The following is a 10666-nucleotide window of genomic DNA, read 5'->3' on the forward strand; positions in this document are numbered from 1 at the left end:
GGGAAAGAAAGAAGAGAAATTGCGACAAGTGGTGAGTGAGGCAGGACTTGGTGATGGATGAAAGGATACCATTACATGTAATTTTGTGGGATAAAGAGAAGGATTGCGCTAAGAATCGAGATACAGTTAGGGACAAGAAGGAAACAGCAAATTTGGTCAAGAAAAGGAGATATAAAGATGCGGAGAACAGTGAGCCGGTAGCCCAGTCTACAGAAAGGAAAGAAAAGAGGAAGTAGAGTAGAACCACAAAGTCAGAGAGCGAGACAGACACTGAGGAGGAAGTGAAACCGTTTAAGGCAAGGGCAGAGAGAGAGTACGGGAGGTATGAGGAGAAGAGTGAAAAAGCTAACAAAGTAGGAAAGTGAAAAAAACTGAGTGAGGTTAAAGGAACCAGGAACAAAAGTCAGGCAGTGCTAAAGGCAGGTTAGGTGAGGACATGGGGTCGAGGTCTGATGGGAGTGACAGTGCAAGAAAGACAAAAAATAAGCAGAAAAAGGGGAAGCTTGTTGTGTTGGGTTTCAGCTGCCTCTCTTTAGAGTGGGAGGCGGCGAACCGTGGTATAAACCATTGGGGCAGGGAGACGTACAGGCACTGGTAGATAAATTACCCCCGAAGGGAGAAGGAGGTGGACTATGGTTGGCACAATTTGATAAACTCACAGCCGGTCAAATGTTGGCACTGGAGGACAGTAGCCGCCCAAGCCATCTCCGCCCAGGCTATGACTGAGATAGAAAAAGGGGCCGCAACTAGGCGGAGCCCTGACCACACCCCTTTCAGTCAGGTGGTCGGGCGCTTAGCCACGGCCCTGAGAGAACGATTTCCCTTGCCCGCTGGGGCCCCGATGCCCAAGTTACCTTGGGAAAAAGACCAACACCCTAGACAGTATCTACAAGCATGTAAAGAAACATGGACCAAACACACAGGGCACCACCTGGGGAAGGGAGGTCTGCAGCAGGAGTGATTTAGACGGGCAGTCTTAGAGGGACTTCCAGAGAAAAAAAAAGAGGCATTGATGGCTAACCCAGATTTGTCGGGGAGCGAGTCACATGTGTGGGAAAGGCATGTAGTACATCATTTGCAGAGAGCTAAGGACGAGGAGTCAGAAAGAAAAGCAGATAGAGGAACTGAAAGAGAAACTGTTGCGCTTACAGCTGGGCGAGGCAAAAACGAGAGTGAATGAAGGGAGAAAGAGACACAGACAGATGGCAGCCCTAGGCTCGAGAGAACCTGACACACCCGACTTATACCGTTCCCACATGGGCACCCCAACCTCACGGTGGCCGGGGGGCATTCACCGCACCCTATCGACCAGGGACTCCAAGGGGAGGTTATGATAGGGGGAGGGGGCGGGGTAGAGGCAGAGGTGCTCCAGGACCCCAAGTCCCATACGGAGCCTGTTTTACGTGTGGGGACCCGAACCACTGGTCCAAAGAGTGCCCACAGAACGCTGGGAGGGGCAGAGGATACCCAAACCAAGGGGCAGCTCCAGTTCCCAACCCACACGCCGTCCCACCACCTAGTGCACCTGGCCAGTACCCACTCTCTTATGACGGAGGGTGGGACCTGGAATGACGGTCTACAGGGAGGGGAGGGGACAGCGGGGGAAAGGCAGACCCTATGCTGTTCCTCAATGTCGACGGGAGGGACTTCCCCTTTCTGGTTGACACAGGTGCCACTTTCCACCACAACCGCCCCTCCCGCCACAGGACTACTATCCTCAAAGACAGTGGAGGTTGTGGGGTTTGAAGGGGTGGGACAGACTTTGCCAGTGACATTTCCTCTTAAAACTATACTGGGTAAATAGGCCCTCAGCCATCCGTATGTGGTGTCGGCAAACACACCAGTGAACTTATTGGGGAGAGACTAAAACTGGGGGCTAATATCTTATGTTCTCCAGATGGACTAACTGTCACGTTACCAGACGGGACGTCGGCGGTGTGCGGACCTGAAACCACACGCAAAAGGGCAGTACCTGGTACAACCGGTGAATGGTGAAATAGCGAAGTTATACTGGGGACTATTGATACCAGAAAAGCCGGACAAACAGGGTATTTTGTCCCAGTACTTCAAGTGGAGGCCGTGGATCTCCCTCCTCGAGCTGTACTTTCCTCCGCCAGACCCCCCACATGTAACCCTATTTTATGATCGACAGGGCGATGAGGTGTATAGAGAGGGGTTTGGGGATGTAATGTGTGGGGACACGTGGCAGGTCGGGTCTAAATTCATATATGTAGGCCCTGAAGGGGTAGCGGCAGATGTACAGTTGACAGAGGAGCAGGATCAGTGGTACATGATGGCGGAGGAGTCCGTTCCGCATGTGTCACTGGCCCTGCATCCTAAACACCAAGCAAAAGACCTGGGGCCCATGGTTAAAAGGGCGGTCGAATGCACTGATTGAACACTCACTCAGGCGCCAAATGTATGGTACTCACCCAGCTGTAAGACGTATCGGTTAGAGGCACCAGGGACTGATTGGGTATATTTAGAGCGAAGGGAGATAACCCGGGATCATGGGAGGGAAAAGATGGATCACCCTGCAGCCACGGCAAGACTTAATGAGTTGCCGGACTCACTGTGGTCCAAGGGCCCCACGGACGTGGGGCTCACCGATTGCCCACCAGTCACCTTTAAAATCAGACCGGGAGAGCCCATATGGCTGCCCCAATACCCACACAAACCAGAGGCGGAGGAAGGGTTGGATGTAACACTGAATGGTTTGTGGCCCACAGGGGTGTTGGAGGAGTCATGTTCCGCGTGGAACACGCCTATCCTCCCGGTAGAAAAGAAAGGGACAGGGAAATACCGTATGGCCCATGATGTCAGAGCCATTAATAACATTTTACTCACACCCACTATACCGGTACCTAACCCGTATGTAGCACTCACTAATTTGACCCCTGATCAAAAATGGTTCACCTGCATTGACCTGGCTAATGATTTTTTCTGTCTTCCACTAGCAGAGGAACTTCGTGATATTTTTTCTTTCACACACAGGGGTTGACAATGGCGATACACGAGACTACCACAGGGGTTCGCGCTTTCCCCTGGCATATTCAACCAGGTACTGAGAGAAGCGCTGCAGGGATGCTGCCTGCCTAGAGGGGTAACTTTGGTCCAGTACATAGACGACCTGCTGCTGGCTCACAGGGGCTCATCATTCCTGGGGCTCACGGGGTACAGCCGCAATTACATCCCAAACTATTCAGGGCTCACAGGGCCACTAGTTAAAGAGCAGGGAATGCGTAAACTTAAAGCCACACTCAATTGGACTTGCCCGGCCGACCAGGCCTTCATTATGCTGAAACAACAACTAGCCACCGCAGCTGATTTAGCAATTCCCGACTACACAAAACCCTTTTTTCTAGATGCTTCTGAAACAGGACAAGACATGAATGGGGTCCTGTTTCAGAAAAAAGGGGGAGATAGGAACATCCTCTTGTACATAAGCGTAGGATTTGACAAAACCGAAAAAAGGCACCCCACCTGCACACAGCATGCAGCGGGGGGTAGCGAGACTCATTCAAAAATGCGCACACATAGTGATGGGACATCAACTCCAGATACTTACAACACACAGTGTAGTGGCGTATGTAAATTCACAGATGTTCACTATGACTTCCCTCAGGCAACAATACCTAAGCAAAATTCTAAGGGCTCCAAATTTGGAATTTGTCCAATTGGTGGCACCCGTTTATGGTAGACATGGTACGCAACTACACTAGGACATGCACCATCTGCACTCACCACAATCCAAAACCGACGATTAAACCTGAGATGGGGGCGTTCCCCATGACGACGAGACCTGGACAAGAGATAGTGATAGAATACATGGACATGGGGGAAACAGTACGGGGGTGCCGTTACATGTTAGTGTGTGTGGACATGTTCACAGGGTGGCCAGAAGTCTGGCCGGCAAGAAAGGAGGACAGTCAGACAGCGATCAAGTGTTTAGTGAACCAGTACATTCCCAGACACGGCTTCCCAGAGAAAATCAGGTCAGACAATGGGACTCACTTTAAGAACAGTGATTTACAGAAGGTAGAGAGCTTATTAGGCCTAAAACATGCTTTTGGCACTGTATACCATCCACAGTCCCAGGGAAAGGTAGAAAGGATGAACCAAAATTTTAAAAATAAGTTGGCTAAGATATGTGCACAGACTAAATTGAGCTGGGTAGATGCACTGGCACTCATGACGATTCGATGCTCGTTAAATCAGACCACTGGGTTCACCCCATACGAGCTGCTGACGGGGAGACAGTTTCCAGGACCAGCCGCGGGGCCTGCGGTCCCGAAAGGGGAAAAGTGGCCCAAAGAGTGTATTTTAATGAATTGCGAGCTCACGTTTCAGAATTCTCCGACAGAGTCGGAGAACGGAGGAACCTGCACCCGCTCGACCAGAACCTCCCCCAGGCGGAGTGGGTTCTGCTGAAGGTCATCAAGCGAAAGTGGTCGGAGCCAAGGTAGACAGGTCCTCATCAGGTGGTGGAGAGAACGAGCCATGCGGTCCGCCTGAGGGACAAAGGGGAGACGTGGTACCCTTGGAGCCAGTGTACACCAGCACAGGAGCCAGGGAGGTCGTTGACGGACCTCATCCAAACCGGGAAGGAGGAGCTTGCCCCAGTGTGGACGGAAGGAGGACCAAAACCAGCCGGACCGGTGCCAGGAGCGGACCCCAGGACACTGCGGGACTACGAGCGAGAGAAGGAGACAAAGGACGGCGCCAGGGGAATAGACTTTTAGGGGAAGGAACTGAAGAATACTGTAACAAAAGGGGGTATAGGACACCGAGTGGCTCCTACCACTCGTACCAAGATGACAGGGTTACAGAGAAAGGTCTGGGGAGATGAGAATAGAATGAAGTGGTACATGGACATTGGTGGAATAATAATGTGTGTTGTATGTTGTTACACGTTTCCCAGGTTGGCATCGGGTCTTCATTCCCCCAGCGAAGAGGTTCGCGACCCCACCTGAGGACACCTGTTTGAGGAAATTTGGGGGCATTGAATTGGACTATGTCAAGGGGTCGCATACGAGCATTCTGGGATAGATAATTCGCTGGAGGAATGGATGACCTAGATGTTTGGCCAGTGGAAAGGTTTGATAATGTCTGTTCTTTTATCGCTTGCTACATTTTGTGCTATAATGGTTACTTGTGGGTGTTGTTGTATCCCATGCATAAGAGGGCTCACCATGAGAGTGATTTCTACAGCTATTGAGAAGGCTCCAGGACCGCCACCAGGGATGCTGATGCCTCTACTGGAACAGCATGACCCGGGAGAACTGGAGCTTGGCGAATAGGGGTGATCTCTCTGGGGAGAGATCAAAACGGGGAATTGTGGATATATTGATTGAATAAGTTGTTGAACTGTTGTGAGCAATGAAGCAGAATATTAAGTGTCTGTGTCACAAGCTGAAACTGAAATGTTACTAGTAGAGAACAGGAAGTGTAGGAGAGCAGACAGCCTGTCTTTGACAAAACAGGAAACAGGAAACATATTAATAACGCACACACATATTGGGGAAATTCAAGATATAAAACATAAAGGGCAAAGATGACGCTTGTGCTGCATTTATACATATAAGGTATAGAACATAAATTATACCAATGGCACACTTGCTTTGCTAACTTAACGCCTCTATCTTTTGGGCATATTTGAAGTATAAATAATGCTGTATGACTGTTGATCTTCAGGCATTGTGCGGCGACACTTGTCTCCAGAAGCTTCTGTAATAAACGGATATACGATACGATAATTGACCTGACTCCTGGTGTTTTATTCCCCTTTCCAACAAACCAACTCAGGGAAGTGTTAGACTTCAACATACCCAACTCCCTCCAGCCAGAGGAGCCCACCAGCGGTACCCAGAGTGGCCAACATGTTGGTTTTCGTGCACCTTCTACCACCTGCGGCCAGCAGATGCTGCGCTAGTGCTAGTAGGCCCTTTGCTTAAAGCTGCCATGGATGTCATTTAGTCCGCCAATGTTAAAGTTCAGAACTCTATTAATATTAATGGGTCTCTTGATGTAGAGTCTAACAAAAAATTGGTTGAGTATTTGAAGCAGTAAGGTGATATTGCCAGATTCATTAGCATAGATTCCTGTAACTCAAAGTTTCACGAACATGTAGTAGTTGAATACACTGACAAAGCTGCAATACAGTCAATCAAACCTCTACTGCCTGACATATTTCAACGCCAGGGTGAAGAAGGAGCCTGCTACCACTTGAAATGGCTGGTGGATGTATATGCTCCTAAAATAAGTAGCACCACGACTGAGACTTATCTGGAACAGTTGAAGGCAGTCGCACGAGCAACTGGCAAAATGCTAGAGGAACTCCTTGTAGCAGAACTCGCCAAGCTCAATACAGCAGCCCATTCCTTAACCCGTCCAGCTGCTGCACCCCCTGTTAACCTGACTCAAGCAACACCTTCTGCTACTGTGATGTCGTAGTCTACTCTAAGAGTTGAGGATTCAATTCCACTCATCTCTACTGGATCAAAGAGCCCTTCCATTCTTAGAATCAATGACTACAACCCACCAGAAATAAAGAGAGTAGTGGTAGAGCACATTGTAAGGAATACAGACAACTCCCTTCAAATACCCACGTCTAATAGATTGCGCTCATTCTCTGGGAAGTGTCCACTTCCCAATAGTGAAGTGGATTACAACTGTTGGCAAGTTAATGTTGAACTCATGCTAAAGGACCCAGCCATATCTGATTTACACAGAACAAGAAAGATACTTGAGAGCATCCTATCCCCTGCAGCTGATAAGAGTTGAGTCCTCAAGCTTCTCCCATTGATTATTTGCAGATGTTGGATTCTGCTTTTGGCACTGTAGATGACTGCGAGGAGCTCTTTGCCAAATTCATGAACACATTGCAAGATGCTGGGGAGAAGTCCTCCCACTATTTGAACTGGTTGCAGGTGACTCTCACCCAGGCCGTTAAAAGAGGGGGTGCAGGTCCCGCTGAACAAGACGAGCACTTACTGAGGATGTTTTGCAGAGGGTGCTGGGACAGCAGTTGGAGAAGAGGAAGCATAACCCGCCATCCTTTCCAGAACTTATGTTACTTCTGCGCACAGAAGAAGACAGGCAAGCTGCAAAGGCTGCCCGCATGAAGCAACACCTTGGGGCCTCTAAACAACGAGCTGCGACAAATCTTCAATGTGCCTGCACTCGTGAAGAGGAACAGAAAATTACGAAACAGCAGAGTAATCCAACAGTAGATACACTGTGTGATGCCCAGAACTTAAAGAAACAAGTAGCTGGGCTTCAGAGTCAAATAACCGGCCTAAAGTCACAGAACCACCAGACATCCCGATCCCAGTCCAGTCCTTCCCAGCTTGATCCCCTTGTCCAAGATCTAAAGAGACAAATAGCAGAGCTGCAGAGTCAGATGGTAGCTCTAAAAGCCCAGGTCTTTCCTTCCCCTGCTGAAACATATGTATCTGGGAGGGCAGGTAACCCTACTGCTAGGGCACAACATGGGAGGCCAAAACCCTGGTATTGCTTCTGCTGTGGTGAAGATGGGCACATTGCCTTGGTGGCAGCAAAGAAGAAGCAGTTACAAGAGAGACAACTTCTGAGGGAAGCACAAAATAGCTCTTCCAGCGGGCTGCCTTTGAACTAAAGTCAGCTCCGGTCAAGGGACTGACGGGAGCTGAAGAACATCGAAAACGTCCCAACAGCAAGCAAGGAGCTAGCCTGAAGCAAGCTTCTTCCTAGTGGTCAGGGCCACCTACCGAAAGGGTTTGTAGGGACCAGATGCCCTGCAAAAGCTCTCATCGCGGGAGAAGAGTGTATCTGCCTATTAGATACAGGGTCACAAGTGACCACTGTCTCCCAGTTTTTCTATGACCAGAAGATGGTTATATCAGATCAGTGAGACTGCATGGAAACTCACCTGAAGTTATCCCGGCAGGACAGAGAGTTGTGGTAGAAGGAGTAGCCTGCATGCGCAGAACACATACCGAGAAGTTGGCAGTAGTAGAGTCACCATCCTCCTATTCCATTCCTGGGGGCATATTGGTCACTTGCAGTCTGCTCATCCTCCCAACCAGAGCACCCTATCGAGTGCCAGTGGTTCTGACCAATGAGACACAGCATGAGACACCACCAAGGGCTGAACTCAGTGCCATACACCAAGTGCTTAATGGGGTAGGTGAACCCAAGACCAAAGATCCTTCAGCTGATCAGCCCAAATCACCACAAGCTTCCACAATTGGATTAAGCTGAAGTTAGCTGAAGTTACGTGCTATGCCAGATGTGTTCTCACAGCATGACTCGGACTATGGGAGGACCGACAAGGTGAGGAACCATATCAACCTTCATGATGAAACCCCCTCCAAGTAACAATCTCGTCCCATACATCCCCAAAACATTCAGGCCGTCCACAAACATCTCCAAGAGCTACTGGATGCATCATCCGGGAATCTGAGTCTTCTTGCTCATCTCCCATCGTAGTGGTTAGAAAGAAAAATGGCGATGTGTGGCTCTGCATTGATTACCGAAAGTTAAATGTTCAGACGGTGAAAGATGCTTATGCATTGCCCAACCTGGAGGAGACCTTCACCGTGCTGCATGGATCTCAGTGGTTCTCTATTTTGGACATAAAGTCTGGATACTATCAGATAGAGATGGAGGAAGAAGACAAAGCCAAGACAGCTTTTGTGTGCCCATTGGGATTCTGGGAATTCCAGCGTATGCCCCAGGGAATCATCAATGCGCCAAGTACTTTTCAAAGGCTCAAATGAAAAATGCCTGGGCGATATGAACCTATAGGAGGCTATAGTTTTTCTGGATGATATCATCATATTATCAGAGACATTGGAAGAACATGAGTCCTTGACCGTCTCAGGGAATATGGCTTGAAGCTGTCGGTGGACAAGTGGACATTTTTTCAAACATCTGTGTGATATTTGGGACACATTATGTCCAGGAACTGTGTCGAAACAGATCCTGACAAGGTCAACGCCTTACAGACTTGGCCTCCCCCTTAGAACTTGAAAGAACTGAGTTCCTTTGGATTTTCAGGGTACTACAGGCGGTTTATCCAGGGGTACTCTAGGATTGCCAAGCTGCTGATGGATTTAACAGTTGGCTACCCGAGAAGATCTCGGAAGCTAAGCAGGGTCAGGCCCGGTTAGTACTTGGATGGGAGACCGCCTGGGAATACCAGGTGCTGTAAGCCTTTTTGATTGGGGTCAATTAATTTTGGAAAAAAATCCTGTCAATCATTCTTTTAGGACATGTCCACACACTCTGTAAAAGGCCCAAATTCAAACTGTCAATAGGCTTACGGCCACACCTCCCTGAGCACGCCCGATCTCGTCTGATCTCGGAAGCTAAGCAGGGTCGGGCCCGGTTAGTACTTGGATGGGAGACCGCCTGGGAAAACCAGGTGCTGTAAGCCTTTTTGATTGGGGTCAATTAATTTTGGAAAAAAATTCTGTCAATCATTCTTTTAGGACATGTCCACGCACTCTATAAAAGGCCCAAATTCAAACGGTCAATAGGCTTACGGCCACACCTCCCTGAGCACGCCCGATCTCGTCTGATCTCGGAAGCTAAGCAGGGTCGGGCCCGGTTAGTACTTGGATGGGAGACCGCCTGGGAATACCAGGTGCTGTAAGCCTTTTTGATTGGGGTCAATTAATTTTGGAAAAAAATCCTGTCAATCATTCTTTTAGGACATGTCCACACACTCTGTAAAAGGCCCAAATTCAAACTGTCAATAGGCTTACGGCCACACCTCCCTGAGCACGCCCGATCTCGTCTGATCTCGGAAGCTAAGCAGGGTCAGGCCCGGTTAGTACTTGGATGGGAGACCGCCTGGGAATACCAGGTGCTGTAAGCCTTTTTGATTGGGGTCAATTAGTTTGTGAAAAAAATCCTGTCAATCATTCTTTTAGGACATGTCCACACACTCTATAAAAGGCCCAAATTCAAACTGTCAATAGGCTTACGGCCACACCTCCCTGAGCACGCCCGATCTCGTCTGATCTCGGAAGCTAAGCAGGGTCGGGCCCGGTTAGTACTTGGATGGGAGACCGCCTGGGAATACCAGGTGCTGTAAGCCTTTTTGATTGGGGTCTATTAATTTTGGAAAAAAATCCTGTCAATCATTCTTTTAGGACATGTCCACACACTCTGTAAAAGGCCCAAATTCAAACTGTCAATAGGCTTACGGCCACACCTCCCTGAGCACGCCCGATCTCGTCTGATCTCGGAAGCTAAGCAGGGTCGGGCCCGGTTAGTACTTGGATGGGAGACCGCCTGGGAATACCAGGTGCTGTAAGCCTTTTTGATTGGGGTCAATTAATTTTGGAAAAAAATCCTGTCAATCATTCTTTTAGGACATGTCCACACACTCTGTAAAAGGCCCAAATTCAAACTGTCAATAGGCTTACGGCCACACCTCCCTGAGCACGCCCGATCTCGTCTGATCTCGGAAGCTAAGCAGGGTCGGGCCCGGTTAGTACTTGGATGGGAGACCGCCTGGGAATACCAGGTGCTGTAAGCCTTTTTGATTGGGGTCAATTAATTTTGGAAAAAAATCCTGTCAATCATTCTTTTAGGACATGTCCACACACTCTGTAAAAGGCCCAAATTCAAACTGTCAATAGGCTTACGGCCACACCTCCCTGAGCACGCCCGATCT

The 10666-nt window shown here is 49.1% G+C and overlaps 6 non-coding genes across 6 annotated transcripts; all 6 read left to right on the forward strand.

Moving 5' to 3' along the window:
* Window positions 1-9299: 9299 nt before the first annotated feature.
* LOC117594192 lies at window positions 9300-9418 on the forward strand. The gene has a single exon (XR_004575556.1). It is a non-coding gene; the product is annotated as a 5S ribosomal RNA (ribosomal RNA).
* Window positions 9419-9521: 103 nt separating this feature from the next.
* On the forward strand, window positions 9522-9640 carry LOC117594182. The gene has a single exon (XR_004575545.1). It is a non-coding gene; the product is annotated as a 5S ribosomal RNA (ribosomal RNA).
* Window positions 9641-9743: 103 nt separating this feature from the next.
* On the forward strand, window positions 9744-9862 carry LOC117594183. Its single transcript, XR_004575546.1, has one exon. It is a non-coding gene; the product is annotated as a 5S ribosomal RNA (ribosomal RNA).
* Window positions 9863-9965: 103 nt separating this feature from the next.
* LOC117594188 lies at window positions 9966-10084 on the forward strand. The gene has a single exon (XR_004575552.1). It is a non-coding gene; the product is annotated as a 5S ribosomal RNA (ribosomal RNA).
* A 103-nt stretch (window positions 10085-10187) lies between these two features.
* Window positions 10188-10306, forward strand: LOC117594190. Its single transcript, XR_004575554.1, has one exon. It is a non-coding gene; the product is annotated as a 5S ribosomal RNA (ribosomal RNA).
* A 103-nt stretch (window positions 10307-10409) lies between these two features.
* On the forward strand, window positions 10410-10528 carry LOC117594191. The gene has a single exon (XR_004575555.1). It is a non-coding gene; the product is annotated as a 5S ribosomal RNA (ribosomal RNA).
* The last annotated feature ends 138 nt before the right edge of the window (window positions 10529-10666 follow it).

The sequence above is a fragment of the Esox lucius genome, unplaced genomic scaffold (assembly GCF_011004845.1).
Source record: "Esox lucius isolate fEsoLuc1 unplaced genomic scaffold, fEsoLuc1.pri S26, whole genome shotgun sequence".
NCBI lineage: Eukaryota > Metazoa > Chordata > Actinopteri > Esociformes > Esocidae > Esox > Esox lucius.